General features: G+C 35.3%; 1 long non-coding RNA gene and 1 pseudogene across 2 annotated transcripts in view; both read left to right on the top strand.

Moving 5' to 3' along the window:
• The first annotated feature begins 609 nt into the window (after positions 1-609).
• LOC309806807 overlaps positions 610-24,621 on the top strand; it is a 57,963-nt gene continuing 33,951 nt past the window's right edge. The window contains exon 1 of the long non-coding RNA XR_014294445.1: positions 610-772. This is a non-coding gene — a long non-coding RNA (uncharacterized lncRNA). The remainder of the gene's footprint in view (positions 773-24,621) is intronic.
• On the top strand, positions 10,845-15,048 carry LOC309806530 (putative E3 ubiquitin-protein ligase HECTD2; annotated as a pseudogene). Its single transcript has 2 exons — positions 10,845-10,850; positions 13,399-15,048. The product of its transcript is annotated as a putative E3 ubiquitin-protein ligase HECTD2 (transcript).

The raw sequence follows: 24,621 nt of genomic DNA on the forward strand, positions 1-24,621 counted from the left end.
CTCCACTATAAATGAACATTAGAAATAAAGTTCTATTGTCCTCTTTTCTCTTTTTTCAACACATTCACCCTAGTATGCAGAGACATGGAAAGGATTAAATCAGTTAATGTGGTTGAAACTATTAAGAAGCAAAATTAATTCTCATGTACATTTACAATTTTGATAAATGATCACTTATGTATAGATATAAACACGCATGTGTGCACACACGTGTACAGACACAGACTACACACGTATTGCTGGTAGCACTAATTACCAATAGGTCATATGTAAGACCTGTCACAGTTTCAGCAATCAGGGAAGCTAAATCCACTTGGTCTCTTAACTTGTCAGTAAAAAATTGATGCGTTGTGCCTGCTCAAGCTCTGAGCTGAGGTCAAAGCACCCTTGAGGAGAAAAGAAAAAAGAATAAGTGATTTACAGATAAGGCCAATAGCCTTGGCACCAAGAGCTTTTGTTTTCTCAGCTCTAGGCCCTGGGAGAGAAGTGTATCTCAGCGGGGCACAAAGTGTTCCTCAAACAATGTTAGACACACGCCAAACTGGAGACCAGCCAGGCTTCAGCTACAACGCTGAATTCCTGCTTGCTGCCCATGGGCACACACAAAAGGCGAGCCCAGGTTACCACAGCCTCCCAAGTAAGGACCAAAGCTGCTATTTTTCATCATTAAGCGAATAGGCCATTCTTCTTCCTTCTGTACTCTAATCAGTGGCAGTGAAACTGGACTGGAAAAAAAAGTGGGACAAAGAACAACTCCAAATTATGGACTTAGGTAAGAGTGAACTCCCTTCTCTCAACTGCTTCTATGTCAGGAAACTGCCTAATTTACTACTGATTCTCTGTGTCATCTTGAGTTATCTGTTTTTCTAAAAAGCTATGCAAATATTAATATAGTAATTCTTCTCTGAATATGAAAGTAATGCTTATCATTGTAGATTTAGAAAATCAGAAGAGTCCAAGAAAGAAACTAAGAAGCTCTCATAATCTATAACCCATATATGGCTACAGTGACCGTTTTCGTGTGTATTATTCTGACCATTTTCATCTATGTGTAGTGTATGTATATATAGCTTTACACACAAGTGAGTAGATGTGGAGAATCACTGTTTTCCATAATTAGTAACACACAACACATAATGTTTTGTATTTTCTTCATTCAACAACACATCCTGGACATTTTTTCAGGCACTGAGTAAATTGTAAAATTGGGAAAATAGTATCGTTCAGGGTCATTATAAGTACTAAACAAATAAATGTAAAAGCCCCTACAATGGCACCTGACAGGTAGCAATCACTGATATAATGCTAATTCCATTAGACTCTAATAAACATGAAATGATTTTTCTGTTTAAAATACTCAAAACTATAGAGCAAAGCCATATCTGCAAAGAGAAGGAGAGTGTAAAAGTGTTTTGCTGAAGATCACAAGACTAAAAATCAGTGGCCTTTGAGTTATATGGTATTTCCTCCCGTCCCTTCCTAACGAGTGAGCCTGATTATATGTGAGCAGAGTCCACTGGCACAGAAATCATTCGATACTAACACAGCCATTCTATTGTCTGGCAGCTTTAGTCATTAGAAAATGCTACGTAATGTCAAGATCGAATTGTGTCTTTATATCAACCCGGTGATCCTAGTTCAAGGTGTTCAACAAAACAAAAAAGTTTTATTTTTTTTTTTTTGCTCAAGACAACTGTGCAGACAATGTAGGACAGTAATGTTCAGAACTGAATGTGTACTCCCCTGTGTTCTAATAGAGAGCACTCTTTTATCTTATGCTCAGGGTACTTTGCTTCTATTTCTGCAGTCTGATAGCTGCAAGTTATTTATTTATTTTCTAACATCTTTATTGGAGTATAATTGCTTTACAATGGTGTGATAGTTTCTGCTTTATAACAAAGTGAATCAGTTATACATATACATATGTCCCCATATCTCTTCCCTCTTGCATCTCCCTCCCTCCCACCCTCCCTATCCCACCCCTCCAGGTGGTCACAAAGCACCAAGCTGATCTCCCTGTGCTATGCGGCTACTTCCCACTAGCTATCTATTTTACATTTGTTAGTGTATATATGTCCATGCCACTCTCTCACTTTGTCCCAGCTTACCCTTCCCCCTCCCCATATCCTCAAGTCCATTCTCTAGTAGGTCTGTGTCTTTATTCCCGTCTTACCCCTACGTTCTTCGTGACTTTTTTTTTCTTAAATTCCATATATATGTGTTAGCATACAGTATTTGTTTTTCTCTTTCTGACTTACTTCACTGTGTGTGACAATCTCTAGGTCCATCCACCTCACTACAAATAACTCACTAACGTTTCTTTTTATGGCTGAGTAATATTCCCTTGTATATATGTGCCACATCTTCTTTATCCATTCATCCAATGATAAACACTTAGGTTGCTTCCATCTCCTGGCTACTGTAAATAGAGCTGCAATGAACATTTTGGTACATGACTCTTTTTGAATTATGATTTTCTCAAGGTATATGCCCAGTACTGGAATTGCTGGGTCGTATGGTAGCTCTATTTGTAGTTTTTAAGGACCCTCCATACTGTTCTCCATAGTGGCTGTATCAATTTACATTCCCACCAGCAGTGCAAAAGTGTTCCCTTTTCTCCACACCCTCTCCAACATTTATTTTTTCTAGATTTTTTGATGATGTCCATTCTGACCAGTGTGAGATGATAGCGCATTGTAGTTTTGATTTGCATTTCTCTAATGATTAATGATGTTGAGTATTCTTCCATGTGTTTGTTCACAAGCTGTATATCTTCTGTGGAGAAATGTCTATTTAGGTCTTCTGGCCATTTTTGGATTGGGTTGTTTGTTTTTTTGTTATTGAGCTGCATGAGCTGCTTGTAAATTTTGGAGATTAATGCTTTGTCAGTTGCTTCATTTGCAAATATTTTCTCCCATTCTGAGGGTTGTCTTTTGGTCTTGTTTATAGTTTCCTTTGCGGTGCAAAAGCTTTTAAGTTTCATGAGGTCCCCTTTGTTTATTTTTGTTTTTATTTCCATTTCTCTAAGAGGTGGGTCAAAAAGGATGTTGCTGTGATTTATGTCATAGAGTGTTCTGCCTATGTTTTCCTCTAAGAGTTTTATAGTGTCTGGCCTTATGTTTAGGTTTTTAATCATTTTGAGTTTATTTTTGTGTATGGTGTTAGGGAATGTTCTAATTTCATTCTTTTACATATAGCTGTCCAGTTTTCCCAGCACTACTTATTGAAGAGGCTGTTTTTTCTCTATTGTACATTCTTGCATCCTTTATCAAAAGTAAGGTAACCATATGTGCAGGGGTTTAACTCTGGGCTTTCTATCCTGTTCCATTGATCTATATTTCTGTTTTTGTGCCAGTACCATACTGTCTTGAATACTGTAGCTTTGTAGTATAGTCTGAAGTCTGGGAGCCTGATTCCTCCAGCTCCGTTTTTCTTTCTCAAGGTTGCTGTGGCTATTCGGGGTCTTTTGTGTTTCCATACAAATTGTGAAATTTTTTGTTCTAGTTCTGTGAAAAATGCCATTGGTAGTTTGATAGGGATTGCATTGAATCTGTAGATTGCTTTGGGTAATATAGTCATTTTCACAGTATTGATTCTTCCAATCCAAGAACATGGTATATGTCTCCATCTGTTTGTGTCATCTTTGATTTCCTTCATCAGTGTCTTATAGTTTTCTAAGTATAGTTCTTTTACCTCCTTAGGTAGGTTTATTCCTAGATATTTTATTATTTTTGTTGCAGTGGTAAATGGGAGTGTTTCCTTAATTTCTCTTTCAGATATTTCATCATTTATGTATAGGAATGCAAGAGATTTCTGTGCATTAATTTTGTATCCTGCTACTTTACCATATTCATGGATTAGCTCTAGTAGTTTTCTGGTAGCATCTTTAGGATTCTCTATGTATTGTATCATGTCATATGCAGACAGAACAGCTTCTTCTTTTCTGATTTGGATTCCATTTATTTCCTTTTCTTCTCTGATTGACGTGGCTAAAACTTCCAAAATTATGTTGAATAATAGGGGTGAGAGTGGACAACCTTGTCTTCTTCCTCATCTTAGGGTAAATGGTTCCACTTTTTGACCATTGAGAACAAAGTTGGCTGTGGGTTTGTCATATATGGCCTTTATTACATTGATGTAGGTTCCCTCTATGCCCACTTTCTGGAATGTTTTTATCATAAATGGGTGTTGAATTTTGTTGAAAGCTTTTTCTTCATCTATTGAAATGATTATATGGTTTTTCTCCTTCAATTTGTTAATATGGTGTATCACATTGACTGATTTGCATATATTGAAGAATCCTTGTATTCCTGGGATAAACACCACTTGATCATGGTTTATGATCCTTTTAATGTGCTGTTGGATTCTGTTTGCTAGTATTTTGTTGAAGATTTTTGCATCTATATTCATCAGTGAAGTTGACATGTAGTTTTCTTTCTTTGTGACATCTTTTTCTGGTTTTGGTATGAGGATGATGGTGGCCTCATAGAGTGAGTTTGGGAGTGTTCCTCGCTCTGCTATATTTTTGAAGAGTTTGAGAAGGATAGGTGTTAGCTCTTCTCTGAATGTTTAATAGAATTCTCCAGTGAAGCCATCTGGTCCTGGGCTTTTGTTGGAAGATATAATCACAGTCTCAATTTCAGTATTTGTGATTGGTCTGTTTATATAATCTATTTCTTCATCGTTCAATCTCAGAAGGTTGTGCTTTTCTAAGAATTTTTCCATTTCTTCCAGGTTGTCCATTTTATTGACAAATAGTTGCCTGTAGTAATCTCTCCTGATCCTTTGTATATCTGCAGTGTCAGTTGTTACTTCTCCTTTTTCATTTCTAATTCTATCGATTTGAGTCTTCTCCCTTCTGTTCTTGATAAGTCTGGCTAATTGTTTATCAATTTTTTTTATCTTCTCAAAGATCAGCTTTTAGTTTTATTGATGTTTGCTATTGTTTCCTTCATTTCTTTTTCATTTATTTCTGATCTGATCTTTATAATTTCTTTCCTTCTGCTAACTTTGGGTTTTTTTTTTGGTTCTTCTTTCTCTGATTGCTTCAGATGTAACTTTAGATTGTTCATTTGAGATGTTTCTTCCTTCTTGAGGTAGGATTGTATTGCTATAAACTTTCCTCTTAGAACTGCTTTTGCTGCATCCCATAGGTTTTGGGTCATCGTGTTTTCATTGTCATTTTTTTCTAAGTATTTTTTGATTTCCTTTTTGGTTTCTCAAGTGATCTCTTGGTTATTAAGTAGTGTATAGTTTAGCCTCCATATGTTTGTATTTCTTACAGATATTTTCCTGTAATTGATATCTAGTCTTATAGCATTGTGGTCGGAAAAGTTACTTGATACAATTTCAATTTTCTTAAATTTAGCAAGGCTTGATTTGTCACCCAAGATATAATCTATCCTAGAGAATGTTCCATGCACACTTGAGAAGAAAGTGTCCTCTATTGTATTTGGATTGAATGTCCTATAAATAGCAATTAAGTCCATCTTGTTAATGTATCATTTAAAGCTTGTGTTTCCTTATTTATTTTCATTTTGGATGATATGTCCATTGGTGAAAGTGTGGTGTTAAAGTCACTTACCATGATTGTGTTACTGTTGATTTCCCCTTTTATGGTTGTTAGCATCTGCCATATATACTTAGGTGCTCCCATGTTGGGTGCATAAATATTTACAATTGTTATATCTTCTTCTTGGATTCATCCCTTCATCATTCTATAGGTTCCTTCTTTGTCTCTTGTAATAGTCTTTATTTTATAGTCTATTTTGTCTGATATGAGAATTGCTACCTCAGCTTTCTTTTGATTTCCATTTGCATGGAATATCTTTCTCCATCCCCTCACTTTCAGTCTGTATGTGTCCCTAGGTCTGAAGTGGGTCTCTTGTAGACAGCATATATATGGGTCTTGTTTTTGTATCCATTCAGCCAGTCTATGTCTTTTTGTTGGAGCATCTAATCCACTTACATTTAAGGTAATTATCTATATGTATGTTCCTATTACCATTTTCTTAATTGTTTTGGGTTTGTTATTTTATGTCTATTCCTTCTCTTGTGTTTCCTGCTTAGAGAAGTTCCTTGAACATTTGTTGTAAAGCTGGTTTGCTGGTGCTGAATTCTCTCAGCTTTTGCTTGTCTGTAAATGTTTTAATTTCTCCATCAAATCTGAATGAGATCCTTTCTAGGTAGAGTAATCTTGGTCGTAGGTTTTTCTCCTTCATCAGTTTAAATATGTCCTGCCAGTCCCTTCTGGCTTGCAGAGTTTCTGCTGAAAGATCAGCTGTTAACCTTATGGGGATTCCCTTGTATGTTATTTGTTGTTTTTCCCTTGCTGTTTTTAATATTTTTTCTTTGTATTTAATTATTGATAGTTTGATTAATATGTGTCTTGGTGTGTTTCTCCTTGGATTTATCCTGTATGGTACTCTCTGCACTTCCCTGATTTGATTGACTCTTTCCTTTCCCATAATAGGGAATTTTTCAACTATAATCTCTTCAAATATTTTCTCAGTCCCTTTAGTTTTCTTATTCTGGGACCCCTATAATTTGCATGTTGGTGCATTTAATATTGTCCCAGATGTTTCTGAGACTGTCCTCAATTCTTTTCATTCCTTTTTCTTTATTCTGCTCTGCAGTAGTTATTTCCATTATTTTTTCTTCCTGGTCACATAACCGTTCTCCTGCCTCAGTTATTCTGCTATTGATTCCTTCTAGAGAATTTTTTATTCATATATTGTGTTGTTAATCATTGCTTGTTTGCTCTTTAGTTTTTGTAGGTCCTTGTTAAAAGTTTCTTGAATTTTCTCCTTTCTATTTCCAAGGTTTTGTATCATCTTTACTATCATTACTCTGAATTCTTTTTCAGGGAGACTGTCTTTTTCCTCTTCATTTTTTTGTTCTGGTTTGTTTTTACCTTGCTAATTCATCTGCTGTGTGTTTATCTCTCTTCTCATTTTGCTTAACTTACTGTGTTTGGGGTCTCCTTTTTGCAGGCTGCAAGTTCGTAGTTCTCGTTGTTTTTGGTGTCTGCCTCCAGTGGGTAAGGTTGGTTCAGTGGGCTGTGTAGGTTTCCTGGTTGAGGGGATTAGTTCCTGTGTTCTGGTAGTTGAGGCTGGATCTTGCCTTTCTGGTGGGCAGGTGGTGTGTTTTGGGCTGTCTGTAACCTTTTATGATTTTAGGCATCCTCTCTGATAATGAGTGTGGTTGCATTCCTGTCTTGCTATTTGTATGGCATAGGTTGTCCAGCACTGCAGCTTGCTGGTCATTGAGTGGAGCTGCGTCTTAGCACTGAGGTGGCAATCTCTGGGAGAGCTGTCACTGTTTGATATTATGTGGAGCCAGGAAGTCTCTGGTGCACCAGTGTCCTGAACTCAGCTCTCCCACCTCAGACGCACAGGCCTGACACATGGCCAGAGCACCAAAACCCTGTCATCCATATGGCTCAGAAGAAAATGGAGAAAAAAAGAAAGAAAGAAAAAAAGAAAAGAAAATATTTAAATAAAAAAGTTAAAAAATATTAAAAATTAAAAAAAGTTAAAATGTAATTTAAGAAAAGAGAAAAAGAGAAAGAAAGAAAGAAAGAAGAGAGCAACCAAACCAAAAAAGAAATCCACCAATGATAACAAGTGCTAAAAACTATATTGAAAAAATTGGACAGAGAGACCCCTCAGACAAATCACACAAAGAAGCATACACATCACACTCAGAAAAAGGGAAAAAGGAAAATATATATATATATCTACATTTAAAAAAATGGAAGAGAGCAACCAAATCAATAAACAAATCTACCAATGACAATAAACTCTAAATACTAAACTAAGATATACATAAAACCAGAAACAAATTAGATGCAGAAAGCAAACCCCAAGTCTACAGTTTCTCCCAAAGTTCACGACCTCAATTTTCAGATGATGTGTTGTCTATATTCAGGTATTCCACAGATGCAGGGTACATCATGTTGATTGTGGAGTTTTAACCCGCTCCTCCTGAGGCTGCTGGGAGAAATTTCCCTTTCTCTTCTTTGTTTGCACAGGTCCCGGGGTTCAGCTTTAGATTTGGCCTTGCCTCTGCATGTAGCTCGCCTGAGGGCATCTGTTCTTTGTTCAGACAAGATGGGGTTAAAGTAGCAACTGACTAGGGAGCTCTGGCCCACTCAGGCCAGGGGTAGGGAGGGTTACAGAATGCAGGGCAAGCCTGTGGTGGCCAAGACATTGCAACAGCCTGAGGCGTGTCGTGTGTTCTCCCAGGGAAGTTGTCCGTTGATCACAGTACCCTGGCAGAGGAAGTCTGTACAGCTCCCAGGAGGGGAGGTGTGGATAGTGATCTGTGCTTGCACACAAGCTTCTTGGTGGCTGCAGCAGGAGCCTTAGTGTTTCATGCCCGTCTCTGGTGTCCCCACTGATAACTGTGGCTTGCACCTGTCTCTGGAGCTCGTTTAGGTGGTGCTCTGAATCCCCTCTCCTCGAGCACCCTGAAACAGTTTTCTCTTTCCTCTTAGGCAGGTCCAGACTTCTTCCCAGTCTCCCTCCCAGCTAGCTGTGGCACACTAGCCACCTTCAGGCTGTGTTCACGCAGCCAACCCCAGTCCTCTCTCTGGGATCTGACCTCTGAAGCCAGAGCCTCAGCTCCGAGCCACTACCCATCCAGCGGGTGAGCAGACAAGCCTCTCAGGCTGGTGAGTGCTGCTCGGCACTGACCCTGTGTGCGGGTATTTCTCCACTTTGCCCTCTGCACCCCTATTGCTGCACTCTCCTCCATGGCTCTAAAGCTTCCCCCTCCCCCCCAACACACCCCATCTCTGCCAGTGAAGGGGCTTCCTGGGGCATGGAAACCTTTCTCCTTCACAGCTCTCTCCCAGAGGTGCATGTCCCATCCTTATTCTTTTGTCTCTGTTTTTCTTTTGCCCTACCCAGGTACGTGGGGAGTTTCTTGCCTTTTGGGAAGTCTGAGGTCTTCTGCCAGCATTCAGTAGGCATTCTGTAGGAGTTGTTCCACATGTAGATGTATTTCTGATGTATTTGTGGGAAGGAAGATGATCTCCACTTTTTACTCCTCTGTTATTTTGATGGTCTCTGCAAGATATAATTTGAAGGTAGAGGCAATGGGATTTCCTTACAAAATGAATATAGGTTATTAAATGAAGAAAACAATCAGTAATGTCTCCAAGGTTTTTGTTTGTTTGTTTGTTTGTTTTTGCCTGACTAAATGGAGAGACAGAATTGCTATCAATTGAGAAGGAGGACACTGAAGTTGGAGCAAGTTTGGGGCATAGAAGTAGCAGTTCATTTGAACAGGTGAAGGGTGAGATGCTATAAATTATCCAAATGGAGATGTTGAGGACACAGTCGGGTATACAGAGCCAGAACTTGTGAAACAAATTTGGTAACCATCAGCATAAAGTTGTCATTTAAACCTATGAGACTAGATGAGATCATTAAGGGAGTGAGTGAAGATAGAGAAGAGAAGATCAAGGACTGAGCCCTGGGTTCTTCCATATTATCAATCTGGAAAAGAGGAAGCCCAGGTAATGTCACTGAGCAAGAGTAACCTATGAGCTACAAGGAAAACCAAGATATAGAAATGTGAGTATTATTAAGGAATATGTAGTTAATATTCTCTTTGGGAACATTGACATGCTTTTTTTTTTGCCATTTTGTAAATATTTTTATTATGAGCAGAGAGCTATGGTTTTTGTTTTACAAGAAAGAGCATGAACTATGAAGGCCAAGATCCTGAATAAAATTGAAAAAAATTTACCTCTAACCAACTATGTGATGCTGGTCAAGTGCTGTATATGTCTTTAACCCTCCATTTTTCATCTGCAAAATATAATGGATATGTAAAATGTGTGCAAATAAGAAACTTTACTTTTATCAATTTGACATAAAATATCCTATATCTTTCATTTCCCCTACATGCTATGAATAATTCCAATGTTTCTTCATATTTTGACTTGCTTGTTGTAGAAGGAAAAATTATATGATTAGTATGTTTTATAATTTCATAATACATGTTTAACTTCTAGGGAAACTGTGCTTTCTCTTATTTAACAGCAAAAAATGTTTTGGTTCTTTACCCAAAGCCTTACATTTTCAATTCTTAACTGTTCTGGCATATAGTAATTTGTATAGTTTGTAACAGGTCTTTCTCTTTTGTTTCAAACAGAAATAAACTATTGTTGTGAAATATTTACAGACCTAGATTTCTTAATTTCTCAAAGTCCAATTGTGTACTAACATTCTGTTAATCACTGAGCTTTAGAAGAGTGCTTCCCCAGGAAGGAAAACATAAAACACCAGAGGCATGAGATCTGAAATTTTTTTATATCAACACCCAGTGTTTAGATCTGGTTCTGTTTAACATTCGCTTGGTAGAATCTGATATCCTAGAAGAGTAGGTAGTCAACTCCTTCCCTTTTCCTCTCTCTACCTCCATGTCCTACATAAACAAAGCCAATATATTTCCTTCAAATCTTGTATGTTGGAGCTTTACCCATTCCTTAATGTCTAACAAAAATACCACTCTTTCTATAAAAACGTTCTCATCTCAATCATTTGGAAATTTCTGATTACCACCATTTTATAATTGTTATTATTTTCAATGGGGATATATGTATAATTATTTTTATAAAGAGATTTTCTTGGACCATTTTATTAGATACTCAAGGATAAAGACTAGGCTTTATGTATACATTTACCTCATATAATTTAAATTTATTGGTTACTCAAATATATGGGTTGATACAACAATAGCAGAATACACTTTTTTTTTTTTTTTTTTTTTTTTGCAGTATGCGGGCCTCTCACTGTTGTGGCCTCTCCCGTTGTGGAGTACAGGATACGAACATGCAGGTTCAGTGGCCATGGCTCATGGGCCCAGCTGCTCCACGGCATGTGGGATCTTCCTGGACTGGGGCATGAATCTGTGTCCCCAGCATCGGCAAGCAGACTCTCAACCACTGTGCCACCAGGGAAGCCCAGAATCCACTTTTTTAAAAAACACTATGGAATATTCACTAAGATAAACCATATCCTGGGTCATAAAATAAACCTTAACAAATGTAAGATACTTGTAATTTTTATAGTATGTTCTATGAAAATAATAGACTCAAACTAGAAATTAGTCTAGTCTCTAAAAAAGTCTCTATACTTGGAAATAGCCTAAATAATCCTTGAGTCAAGGAAGAAATCTCAATGTAAATTAAAAATTCATAGAACTAAATAAAAATGAAAATACAACATATTAAAATATGTGAGATTCACCTAAAACCTCTAATCAATAATGTAAAAAAAAATTTTAAAGAATGACAAAAACATAGGAAAAGAATAACAAAATATACCCAAAGCAAGAATAAGGAAGAAATAATAAAAACACAAGTAGAAATCAATGCAATTGAAAACAGGAAAACAATAGAGAAAATCAATGAAAAAGAAGTTGTATCTTTGGGAAAAAAATAAAATTGATAATGCTCTACTAAGACTGACAAAGAAAGCAACTAGCAAAGACATAAATTACTAATATTAAAAATGAAACAGAAACATCACTACAGATCTTGTAGTCATTAAATGCATAAGAGGAGACTCCTACAAACAATTCTGCAATTAAATTCAATTTAGAAGAAATGGACAAATTCCTCAAAACCTACAAACTACTAAGGCTCAGTAAAGATGAAATAGTCAAATGAAATAATCTTATTACCTTTAAAGAAATTGAATTTGTAATTTAAAAGCTCTCCAAAAAGAAACCAGACCCAGATGTTTCACTGAAGATTTCTACCAAACAGTTAAAGAATACAATAATTTTATATAATCTCTTCCAGAATATAAAAGTGTGTAAAACATTTTCCAACACATTCTATAAGGCTAGTATCAACATGATATCAAAACCAGACAAGGACAGTACAAAATAAAAAGGAAAGAAAGAGGAAAAACATCTATAGGCCAGTATCTCCATGAGCTTACAAATAAAACCTGTCAACAAAATATTAGAAAATTGAATCCAGAAAAGTATTAAAAAGTACATCATTACCAAGTGAAATCTATAACAGGTATGGAGGACTGCTTCAACATTTGAAAATCAATCAATTTAATTCACCATATCTATAAGCTGAAAAAGAAAAATCAAGTGAGATATCAATTGACAAAGAAAAAGCATTTTAGAAAATCCAACATTAATTCATGATAAAAATTCTAAGCATATTAGTAATAAAGTGGAATTACCTCAACCTGATGAAGAACATCTACCAAAATTTCTGGCTATCACCATGCATCAAGAGTGAAAGACTGCCTTCAACATAGATCACATGCTGGGCCACAAAGCAAACCTTGGTAGATTTAAGAAAATTGAAATCATATGAAGCATCTTTTATGATCACAACACTATGATACTAAAAATCAACTACAAGAAAAAGAAAAAAAAAACAGAAAAAACACAACCACATGGAGGCTGAACAATATGTTACTAAACAGCCAATGGTTCACTGAAGAAATCAAAGAGGAAATTTAAAAAAAAAACGTAGAGACAAATGAAAATGAAAACAAGATGATCTAAAACCTATGGGGCACAGTAAAAGCAGTTCTAAGAGGGAAGTTTATAGTGATACAAGCTTACCTTAGGAACAAGAAAAATCTCAAATGAACAACCTAAACTTACACTGAAAGCAAGTAGAGAAAGAAGAACAAACAAAGCCCCGTTAGTAGAAGGAAAGAAATCATAAAGATCAGAGCAGAAATAAATGAAAGACAGACTACAAAAAATCACTGAACCCCAAAACTGATTGTTTGAAAAGATAAATAAAATTGATAAACCTTTAGCCAGAATCATCAAAAAAATGGAGAGGGCCCAAATCAATAAAATCAGAATTGAAAAAAAAGTTACTACAACCAGCACCACAGAAATACAGAAAATCATAAGAGACTATTATGATCAACTATACACTGATAGAACAGGAAACCTAAAAGAAATGGACAACTTCTTAGAAAGGTACAATCTACTAAGACTGAATCAGAAAGAAATAGAAAGTATGAACAGACCAATTACCAGGACTGAAATTGAATCAGTAATTAAAAAACTCCCAAAAAGCAAAAGTCCAGGATCATATATATATATATATATATATATATATATATATATATATATATATATATATATAACTGAATCACTTGGAATCACTTTGCTGGACACCTGATAGTAACACAATATTGTAAATCAAATATACTTCAAGTAAAATAAATTAATTAAAAACAGAGTGAATTATCTGGGTTCTTCAGTGGGGTTAGTGCCTGACTCTGAGAGGGCTCACGCTAAGGAGTACTTCCCAGAACTTCTGCTGTCAGTGTCCTTGTCCTCACGGTGAGACAGAGCCACCCTCCGCCTCTGCAGGAAGCTCTCCAATACTAGCAGCCTCAAGACATTCAGAAGACAGTATTAAAGGGAATCATTAACAGCCTGTTACAAGAATGGAAAAGTCCACGAACAAAAGATTATCTTAGTGCATATTTTATAATTTTACAATTTAATTTATACTTTTACAATTTAATAACACACCTACATATGTCATCTATGCTCACTTGCTACGACAGATAGCTATGTTAGTGGAAGCTGACCATCATTTCCTAGTTCATTGGTTTAAAAAATTATCCCAGAAGAGGTTCAAACAATTGGTAGAGAGATTGCTACAGTTTATTTCTTTACACCTGTTTCCTGCAAAGCCTGAAGAATTTCCACCTATATCAAAGTGTTTCTGGTAGATCCCATCATCATCTAAAGTGTTGGCTTTACTTAATACTGCAAACAATTTGGTTCTTCCTCCCCTTATTCCTTATACTGATTTCTATAATTCTATATTGGATCATATTGATCTTATGGAAGAATACCACACCTGACAGAGCTTTGGAAATTCTCACAGCAAAGTCTTGTGGATAAAGTATCTAGAAGAGAGAGACCTGATATGAATATGTTATTTCTAAATATGAAAGTAATGTGGAAATATCTGGTCAGCGATTCTCTTGATGAGTTAACCCGATAAAGAGCAGACTTGAAAAAGAAGTTGAAACTTACCTTTTTAGGGGAAGCTGGTTTGTGTATGGGCGGCTTGACTAAAGAATGGTTCCTTCTTCTAATTCGCCAAATTTTTCATCCAGATTATTGCATGTTTACATATCATAAGGATTCATACTGCCATTGGTTTAGCAGTTTTAAATGTGACAACTATTCTGAATTCTGATTGGTTGGAATTCTTATAGGACTAGCTGTTTATAACAGCATTGTTTTGGATATTTGTTTCAGCCCCTGCTACTACAAGAAATTATTGAGCCTTCCCATCGTTCCGAATGACCAAAATCCCCCAGTAGGCACCTGCAGTGTTACCACTGACGACCTGTGTCAAATTATGCCCGAGTTGGCCCATGAATTAAGTGAAATTCTGTCATATGAAGGCAATGTTGAAGAAGATTTCTATTCAACATTTCAGGTGTTTCAAGAAGAATTCGGAATAATTAAGTCCTATAATTTAAAGCCAGGTGGTGATAAAATTCCAGTTACCAATCAAAATAGGAAAGAATATGTACAGCTTTATATTGACTTTCTTCTCAACAAATCCATCTATAAGCAGTTTGCTACATTTTATTATGGACTTCACATTGTGTGTGCTTCACATTCCCTAATGCTGCTTCATCCAGAAGAGGTTTAAATTCTGGTCTGTGGAAGTCCTGACCTGGATATGCACGCCCTGCAGAGAAGTACTCAGTATGATGGCTATGAGAAAACTGACTTGACTATACAATACTTTTGGGATGTTGTGCTTGGATTTCCTCTTGATCTTCAAAAGAAGTTGCTACATTTTACCACAGGAAGTGACAGAGTACCTGTAGGAGGAATGGCTGATTTGAACTTTAAAATCTCAAAGAATGAAACTTCTACTAACTTGTTGCCTGTGGCCCAAACTTGCTTCAATCAACTTTGCCTTCCCACCTACAAGAACAAAAAAGACCCGAAACAGAAATTGATTATTGGAATTTCAAATTCAGAAGGTTTTGGACTTGAGTAACTTAGAAGACTTGAAATATATTTTATATGTAGCATTCACTTCCCTCTTATTGTTCCTTTAAGCTTTTCATGTTTCTGTCTCAAAACAGCTTGACAGCGCTTTCCTGGTGGCGCAGTGGTTGAGAGTCCGCCTGCCGATGCAGGGGACACGGGTTCGTGCCCCAGTCCGGGAGGATCCCACATGCAGCGGAGCAGCTGGGCCCGTGAGCCATGGCTGCTGGGCCTGCACATCCGGAGCCTGTGCTCCGCAACGGGAGAGACCAAAAGAGTGAGAGGCCTGCGTACCGCAAAAAAAAAAAAAAAAGAAAACCAACTTGACAAAGCTTACCAACTTTAAAATACTGATTTTTAAAAAATCAAATATGAAGTATGTTCAGTAGAGGCATGGTTTTCTAAAAATACGACACTGCTTGGGTGAGAAAAAGACCAGATGGCAGAGACAGGTGTGGGTCCAGTCCTTCTTTTTTATAGCACTTTATCATTCTTCATAAGTAGTTTGTCACAGGTGTTCCACTGGGAAACATCATGCGGTAGAGAATGCACTGATGACAGAGTGGAGACCAGTGGCAGCTTGTGTGCTGTTAGCACACCGTAGCAAAACAGACAGCTGCATTATCATAAATGTAAGGCATGTAGCCATATTTTCATATAGCAGTTAAACGACAGTATAATTACGAAGGCAATTTACAGGTTTTTTTGATATACTGGCTTTCGTCCTCTAAGATTCTTTTCAACCATTGCTGAAAAGCATGTAAATAACTACATAATAGCCTGAGAATAATGGGATTTTGATAGTGCCATTTATTGCTAAAGATTTATTTTTATAAAGTAAATTCAGGGTTTTAGATGTGTATACAGCTTTTACAAATCAATAAAGATGATTGTACAAGGGTGTAAAAAAAAACAGAGTGAAAAACTGAATATATTCCCTCTAAAATTGAGATAAGTTGAGGATGTCTGTACTCACTACTCTTATTAAACTAGAAGTTCTAGTCAGTGCAATAGGGTGAGAAAAACATTAAAGAAATAAATTGACCCTATTTCCATATGATATGATTGTTTACATAGAAAATCTCAAGGAATATACAAAAAAATTCTTATAACTATTAAGAGATTTCAACACTGTTGCAAGATTCATGAGTGACACATAAAAATCAATTATATTTGTATATACTAAGAAGCAATCCCACTACTGGTTATATACCCAGAGAAAACCATAACTCAAAAAGATACATGCACCCTAATGTTCATTGCAGCAATATTTACAATAGTCAGGTCAGGGAAGCAACCTAAATGCCCATCAACAGATGAATGGATAAAGAAGATGTGGTACATATATATACAATGGAATATTACTCAGCCGTAAAAAGGAATGAAATGGGGTCATTTATAGAGATATGGATGGACATAGAGACTGTCATACAGAGTGAAGTAAGTCAGAAAGAGAAAAACAAATATCATATATTAATGCATATATGTGGAATCTGAAAAAATGGTACAGATGAGCCAGTTTGCAAAGCAGAAATAGAGACACAGATGTAGAGAACAAACATATGGGCACCAAGGGGGAAAAGGGGTATGGGATGAATTGGAAGATTGATGACAAATACACACTAATATGTATAAAATAGATAACTAATGAGAACCCACTGTATAGCACAGGGGGCTCCACTTCATTGTACAATAGAAACTAATGCAACATTGTAAAACAACTATATCCCAATTTAAAAAAAAAATTAAAAATCAAAAGAAACATGTAGAAATAAATTTTTTTAAAAAAAATTTACAATTGTTCTCCCAAAATAAAATACTCAAGTATAACTGTAATAGTACATGTAAAGGACTTTTATTATAAAAATCACAAAATGTTGATGAAAGAAATCAAAGAAGACCCTAATGGATTCATGATTTACAATTCACGTTCATGGATTGTAACACTGGACATTATAAAGATGTCAATTCTCTTTAAATTGTTCTATAGGTTTAAGACAATTCTGTAAAAAAAATATGTCAAAGACATACTTGATCTTAGCCAATTTATACATTGTCCATATATACAGAGATTGACATTTTGTCAGTAGTTACAGGCATAAATTTTCACAATTTAACTCTCAATATTATTAAATTTCTTCTCACATTTCACATTGGTATGGTTTAAAATTTACTTTTTTTTTTTTAATCGGTACGCAGGCTTCTCACTGTTGTGGCCTCTCCCGTTGTGGAGCACAGGCTCTGGACACGCAGGCTCAGCGGTCATGGCTCACGGACCCAGCTGCTCCGTGGCATGTGGTATCCCCCCGGACTGGGGTATGAACCCGTGTCCCCTGCATCGTCAGGTGGACTCTCAACAACTGCGCCACCAGGGAAGCCCTAAAAATTACTTTTAATTAACCTTTTCCTGGGTAGAAAGTGTTAAATGTCATTTGGGATTAAGAAGCCTATAGATTTTGACTGATTTCCAATTTACAGAATTTCAAAAACTGTTATATAATATTTTCAATGCATAGATTTGTACACTTATTTCTTCAGCTTTTTAAGTTAACAATAGTATGACTTACAAAAATGGGAGAGAGTTGTGAGCACTGAGAAGGTCCTTGGTTTTATTCCCAGCTTCAGATAGCAAATCTTGCAGTCATCTTCATGTGCTTTTATTCCACAGATGCTAAAGCTGTTTATTTTTAAATGTTTAGAATCATGTCTTCTTCTGATCTTTAAAACTAACAATGATTAGAGAATCTAGATTTTGAAATAAAGTACGTCCAAAGATATGTCAATGGCATTAAATAAAATCTGAAACTGAGTTTTTTAGGACGACATATCCTTACTCAGATAAGGATTTACTTCATTTTTCTTTCTCCCTGTATTTGGTAGAATTGAAAGTATTATTGCTTCTTGGCTTGAATGAGGGAATGATTTACATTTATCTAATACAATTTACTCTTACAAATTGTCTCAAAAGTGAGGTAATCAGACATTGAGGCAATGGAAAAGAGTTATTATAATAAATTTACAAATTTATGTGCATTCTTTCTCTTCTTTATAAGTCTGTGAGGTCCTTGATACCATGCATTACATGTGAGACCTCTCAGTTTCCAGATCAATGTTTTATTTTATGCTTCAATATATCAGAGGATATTCTCATACTCAAACCAGTTCAAGCAAAAATTTTATTATTTCACATAACTGAAAAGTCCAGGGACAAATTTGGCTTTCAGGAAAACTGAATCAAAGATGCCATCATAATTCTGTCTCTGCCCCTTGATTCTGCTTTCCTGTGTTCTGGCTTCATCCTCAGGGAGATTCTCCCCACAGAGCAGTGTGAAAGCTTCACACTTATATTCTATAGCACTGTAAACCGAGTGGAAAGAGTGCTCCTACCTTTTATATGTCCAGTTAAATTTCGAAGATTGAATGATAAACCTGGAGTAAGTCATGTGTTGATCCCTAAATCATTTACTGTTGACAGTACATGTGCTGCTCTGATCAGATGTGCATGCATCAACCCCACCCAAAGTCACAGATGGAGTGCAGCACTGGGTGTTTTCTTGATGGAAATTGAGAATTTATTATTAGAAAATAGTAAATTTGTGATGAACTTGCATAAATGAGATATCCAAACAATACACATCCAATGCAAATGCCTGAAATAAAGTAATGAGAGCAAGTAAATAATAAAAGTAAAACACGAATTAAAGAATGCTCTGAGATTTACATTTGAAAGAACAGTGTTGGAATTATGGTTCTGGCACTTTCAAGCCCTGTGGACTTAAATAAATGATAAATACTCTGTGAGCTTTATTTTCCTTGTTTTTTTAATTTTTGAGGAGTAAACAAAATGTTTATAATCCACTAATGAGATAATTGTGTGCAGAGATAAATTCAAAAGCATTTGAAAAATAAAATAATGTAACAGTTCAGCAGGTTTGTTGGAACTTAACAGATATCATAAAAATTAACCCTAACTTTATGCTTTAATAAATGGTACAACACTGAAATTAAAAAAATATATACTATCTAAAATGCTAACAAAAATATAAAGCATTCAAGAAGAATGCCCCACAAATATGTATGAGACCTCCATAAAAAAAGAAATTAAAAAAATTAAGTCAGGTTTATTAGGCTATAATTTATATGCAATAAATTCTTCTTTTTTCCAAGTACAGTTCTATGATTTTTAACAATGCACGCTGATGTGTAACCAATAGCACACTAAAGATAGTGAACAATTGCATCATCCCCACAAAATTCTCAACTGCTCCTTTGTCAACCTACTTTTCCCACATCCAGCCCATGGTTACCACTGTTCTTTTTTTGTTAAATAGATAGATATACACATCAAAGCCTTTACAACATCTTCCTGTATTCCTTACAAGCTTGAAAAGGTGAAATGTTATTTTATCAGCAAGGTATTAAAACGCATTTATAAATTCTTCTTGGCTTCAGTCATGAATAAATATTTGCTGTTAGCAATTAAAAAAAAACTTACAGTTTTGACTTTTCCAGAATATCATGTTAATGGAATAATACAATTTGTGACTTTTTGAATCTGGCTTCTTTCACTTAGCATCATGTATTTGCTAGTCATCCATGTGTTGCATACATCAGTAAATACTTCCATTTTATTGCTGCATAGAATTCTTTTCCATGGTGTTCCACAGTTTGTTTATCCATTTAACAGTTGATTGACATTTGCGTTGTTTCTAGTTTTTGGCAATTATCAACATGCAATAAAATTTCCCATACAGGATTTTTTGTGAACACATATTTTCTTTCTCTTGACTAAATATGCAGGAGGGAGATTTCTGAGTCAAATGATAAGTATCTAACTTTGTGAGAAAACTGATTTCTAACATGTCTATACTAGTTTGCATTCCCACCAACAATGTAGAAATAGTCCAGTTACTCCACATTCTTGCCAGTACCTGGTACTGTCTGTTTTATTTTAGTCATTCTCATACATGTGTAATAATATTTCATTGTGATTTTAATTTGAATTTCCTTAATGACTAATGGTAATGAGCATCTTTTCATGTTTTTACTTGCTACCTATGCATCATCTTTGATGAAGTTTCTGCTCAAATCTTCTGCACATTTTTAATTGAGTTATTTTCTTGTTAAGTTATAACAGGTCTTTATATATTCTGAATACAAGTCCCTCATCAGAGAATAATTTTGTATATATTGTCTCCTAGTCTTAAGTTATCCTGTCATTTTCTAAAGAGTGCCTTTTGAAATGCAAGAGTTTTAATTTTGAGGAAGTCCAATTTATCATTTTTAAAAAAACGTTATGGTTCATGACTTTTGTGTTATAGCTAAGAAAATTTTTGTTTGACCCAAGGCCACAAGGATTTTCTTCTATGTTTTATTCTAACATTTATAATTTTAAGTTTGATATTTATGTTTATCACTTATTTCAACTTAATCTTTGTATAGTGCAAGGTGGGATTGAGAGTTCTTTTGTAGAAAAATATCTCATAGTTTCGGCATTATTTGTTTAAATTACTATCCTGAACTTCCTTGGCATCCTTGATGAAAATTGGTTAACCATATATATGATCCTATGTCTGGAATCTCTTTATTATTATTTACAGTTCTATCTTTAGCCAATACCATACTGTGGTAGATTAAACAGATAGATAGTAATGATATAAATGTATATATAAGATAATTATATATAAATATATACATATTTATGTTATTTTTATCATTTAGTATTTATATAATTGGTATATATTGTATATAATTATATTATATGTATGCCAGAAAGAGAATATAAATTCTTTTCGAGCATACATCGAGTATATTTGTCAGGATCAATGAAATTATTTTAAAAACTCTTAAATGCCTGCTAGCAGACAAAACACATTCTGTAATCAAAAACAAGAAAAATTGAACACAAATGAGCTAAAAATTTGAATCAAGAAGCCAGAAAAAGAAGCATAGAATAAGTCTAAAATACATAGAAGGGAGAATAGATAAAAGCATAAATTAATAAAATAAAATTGTATAATATTTCTTATACTAAATATTGCAGAGAATCTAAAAAGGGGATTTTGTACAACTAATTTTATAAACCTAGTGAACTATGAAATCAGTGATAAGGACAATATAAAAATTATAGAACATTCTTACATATGAACATAAACTGTAAATATATTAAATAAGTAAATCTAATACAACTGTGTGTGTGTGTGTATGTATGAATTATATCATCAATCAGTGGGATTTATCATGAGAGAAATTATACTCAAATAGAAAAGTAATTGATTTACTTATATATTTTAACACATTAAATTTAAGAAATATTCAGATTAGCTTAATAAATAAAAAATTACTAAAATTAACAATTTGTTGATAGCTAAAAATAATAACAATAATGTTTTAGCAAAGTAGGAATAGAGAAAATTCCCTTAAACTGATTAATGAGATAACTACTAAAAGTCAACCATAAACATCATGTTCTATGATGAAAATTTAGGTGCATTTTAATTAATCTAAGAATTAAGGAGACCTTCAGGATGATGGGGGAGTAAGACATGGAGATCACCTTCCTCCCCACAACTACATCAGAAATAAATCTACATGTGGAACAACTCCTACAAAACACCTACTGAATGCTGGCAGAAGACCTCAGACTTCTCAAAAGCTATGTGGCTGACAGGGTTTTTGTGCTCCTGCCAGGTGTCAGGCCAATACCTCTGAGGTGGGAGAGCCTAGTTCAGGGTATTAGAACACCAGAGACCTCCCGGCTATACGTATATAAAAAAGAGAAAGCTCTACAAGAGATCTCCATCTCAGCACTAATACACAGCTCTACTCAATGACCAGAATATACAGTGCTGGACACCCTATGTCAGACAACTAGCAAGACAGGAACACAACCCCACCCATTAGCAGAGAGGATGCCTAAAATCATAATAAGGTCACAGACACCCCAAAACACACCACCAGACATGTTCCTGCCCACCAGAAAGACAAGATCCAGCCTCATCCACCAGAACACAGGCACTGATCCCTTCCACAGGAAGCCTACACAACCCACTGAACCAACTTTAGCCACTGGGGACAGACACTAAAAACAACAGGAACTACAAACCTGCAGACTGCAAAAAGGAGACCCCAAACACAGTAAGTAAAGCAGAATGAGAAGACAGAGAAACACACAGCAGATGAAGGAGCAAGGTAAAAACCCACCAGACCAAACAAATAAAGAGGAAATAGGCAGTCTCCCTGAAAAAAAATTCAGAGTAATCATAGTAAAGGTGATAAAAAACCTTGGAAATAGAATGGAGAAAATTCAAGAAACATTTAACAAGGACCTAGAAGAAGTAAAGAGCAAATAAACGATGAACAGCACAATAAGTGAAATGAAAAATTCTCTAGAAGGAATCAATAGCAGAATAACTGAATCAGAAGAACGGATAAGTGACCAGGAAGATAAAATAGTGGAAACAACTATTGAAGAACAGAATAAAGAAAAAAGAATGAAGAGAATTGAGGATAGTCTTAGAGACCTCTGGGACAACATTAAATGCATCAACATTTGAATTATAGGGGTCCCAGAAGAAGAAGTGAAAAAAAAAAGGGACTGAGAAAATATTTGAAGAGATTATAGTTGAAAATGTCCCTAATATGGGAAAGGAAAAAGTTAATCAAGTCCAGGAGGAGCAGAGAGTCCTATACAAGATAAACCCAAGGAGAAACACACCAAGACACAGATTTATCAAAATATCAAAAATTAAATACAAAAAAATATTAAAAGCAGCAAGGGAAAAACAACAAACAATGTACAAGGGAATCCCCATAAGGTTAACAGCTGATCTTTCAGCAGAAACTCTGCAAGCCAGAAGGGAGTGGCAGGACATATTTAAAGTGATGAAAGAGAAAAACCTACAACCAAGATTACTGTACCCAGCAAAGATCTCATTCAGATTGGACGTAGAAATTAAAAACTTTACAGAAAAGCAAAGGCTAAGAGAATTCAGCATCAGTAAATCAGCTTTACAACAAATGCTAAAGGAACTTCTCTAAGCAGGAAAAACAAGAGAAGGAAAAGACCTACAATACAAAACCCCAAACAATTCAGAAAATGGAAATAGGAACATACATATTGATAACTACCTTAAATGTAAATGGATTAAATGCTCCAACCAAAAGACATAGACTGGCTGAATGGATAGAAAAACAAGACCTGTATATATGCTGTCTACAAGAGTCCCATTTCAGACCTAGGGGCACATAGATACTGAAAGTGAGGGGATGGAAAATATATCCCGTGCAAATAGAAATCAAAAGAAAGCTGGAGTAGCAATTCTTATAGAAGACAAAATAAACTTTAAGGTAAAGACTATTACAAGAGGCAAAGAAGGACAGTACAGAATGATCAAGGGATCAACCCAAGAAGAAGATATAACAGTTGTAAATATTTATGCACCCAAAAGAGGAGCACCTCAAAACATAAGGCAAATGCTGATAGACGTAGAAGGGGAAATCGACAGTAACACAATAATAGTAGGGGACTTTAACACTCCACTTTCACCAATGGACAGATCATCTAAAATGCAAATAAATAAGGAAAAACAAGCTTTAAATTATACACTAAACAAGATGGACATAATTGATATTTATAGGACATTCCATCTGAAAACAACAGAATACACTTTCTTCACAAGTGCTCATGAAACATTCTCCAGCATAGATCCTATCTTGGGTCACAAATCCAGCAATGGTAAATTTAAGAAAATTGAAATCATATCAAGTATCTTTTCTGACCACAACGCTATGAGACTAGATATCAATTACCGGAAAAAAATGTGTAAAAAACACAAACACATGGAGACTAAACAATACACTACTTAATGACCAAGATATCACTGAAGAAATCAAAGAAGAAATCAAAAAATATGTAGAAACATATGACAATGAAATTATGATGACCCAAAACCTATGGGGTACAGCAAAAGCAATTCTAAGAGAGAAGTTTATAGCAATACAATCCTACCTCAAGAAACAAGAAACATCTCAAATAAACAACCTAACCTTACACCTAAAGCAATTAGAGAAAGAAGAACCAAAAAACCCCAAAGTTAGCAGAAGGAAAGAAATTATAAAGATCAGATCAGAAGTAAATGAAAAATAAATGAAGGAAATGATAGCAAACATCAATAAAACAAAAAGCTGGTCTTTGAGAAGATAAACAAAATTGATAAACTATTAGCCAGACTCATGAAGCAAAAAAGGAGAAGACTCAAATCAACATAATTAGAAATGAAAAAGGAGAAGTAACAACTGACACTGCAGAAATACAAAGGATCATGAAAGTTTACTACAAGCAATATTTGCAATAAAATGGACAGCCTGGAAGAAATGGACAAATTCTTAGAAAAGCACAACTTTCTGAGACTGAACCAGGAAGAAACAGAAAATATAAATAGACCAATCAGAAGCACTGAAATTGAAACTGTGATTAAAAATCTTCCAAAAAACAAAAGTCCAGGACCAGATGGCTTCACAGGCGAATTCTATCAAACACTTATCCTTCTCAAACTCTTCCAAAATATAGCAGAGGGAGGAACA

The sequence above is a fragment of the Mesoplodon mirus genome (assembly GCF_964341445.2).
Source record: "Mesoplodon mirus genome assembly, chromosome: 6".
Classification (NCBI taxonomy): Eukaryota; Metazoa; Chordata; class Mammalia; order Artiodactyla; family Ziphiidae; genus Mesoplodon; species Mesoplodon mirus.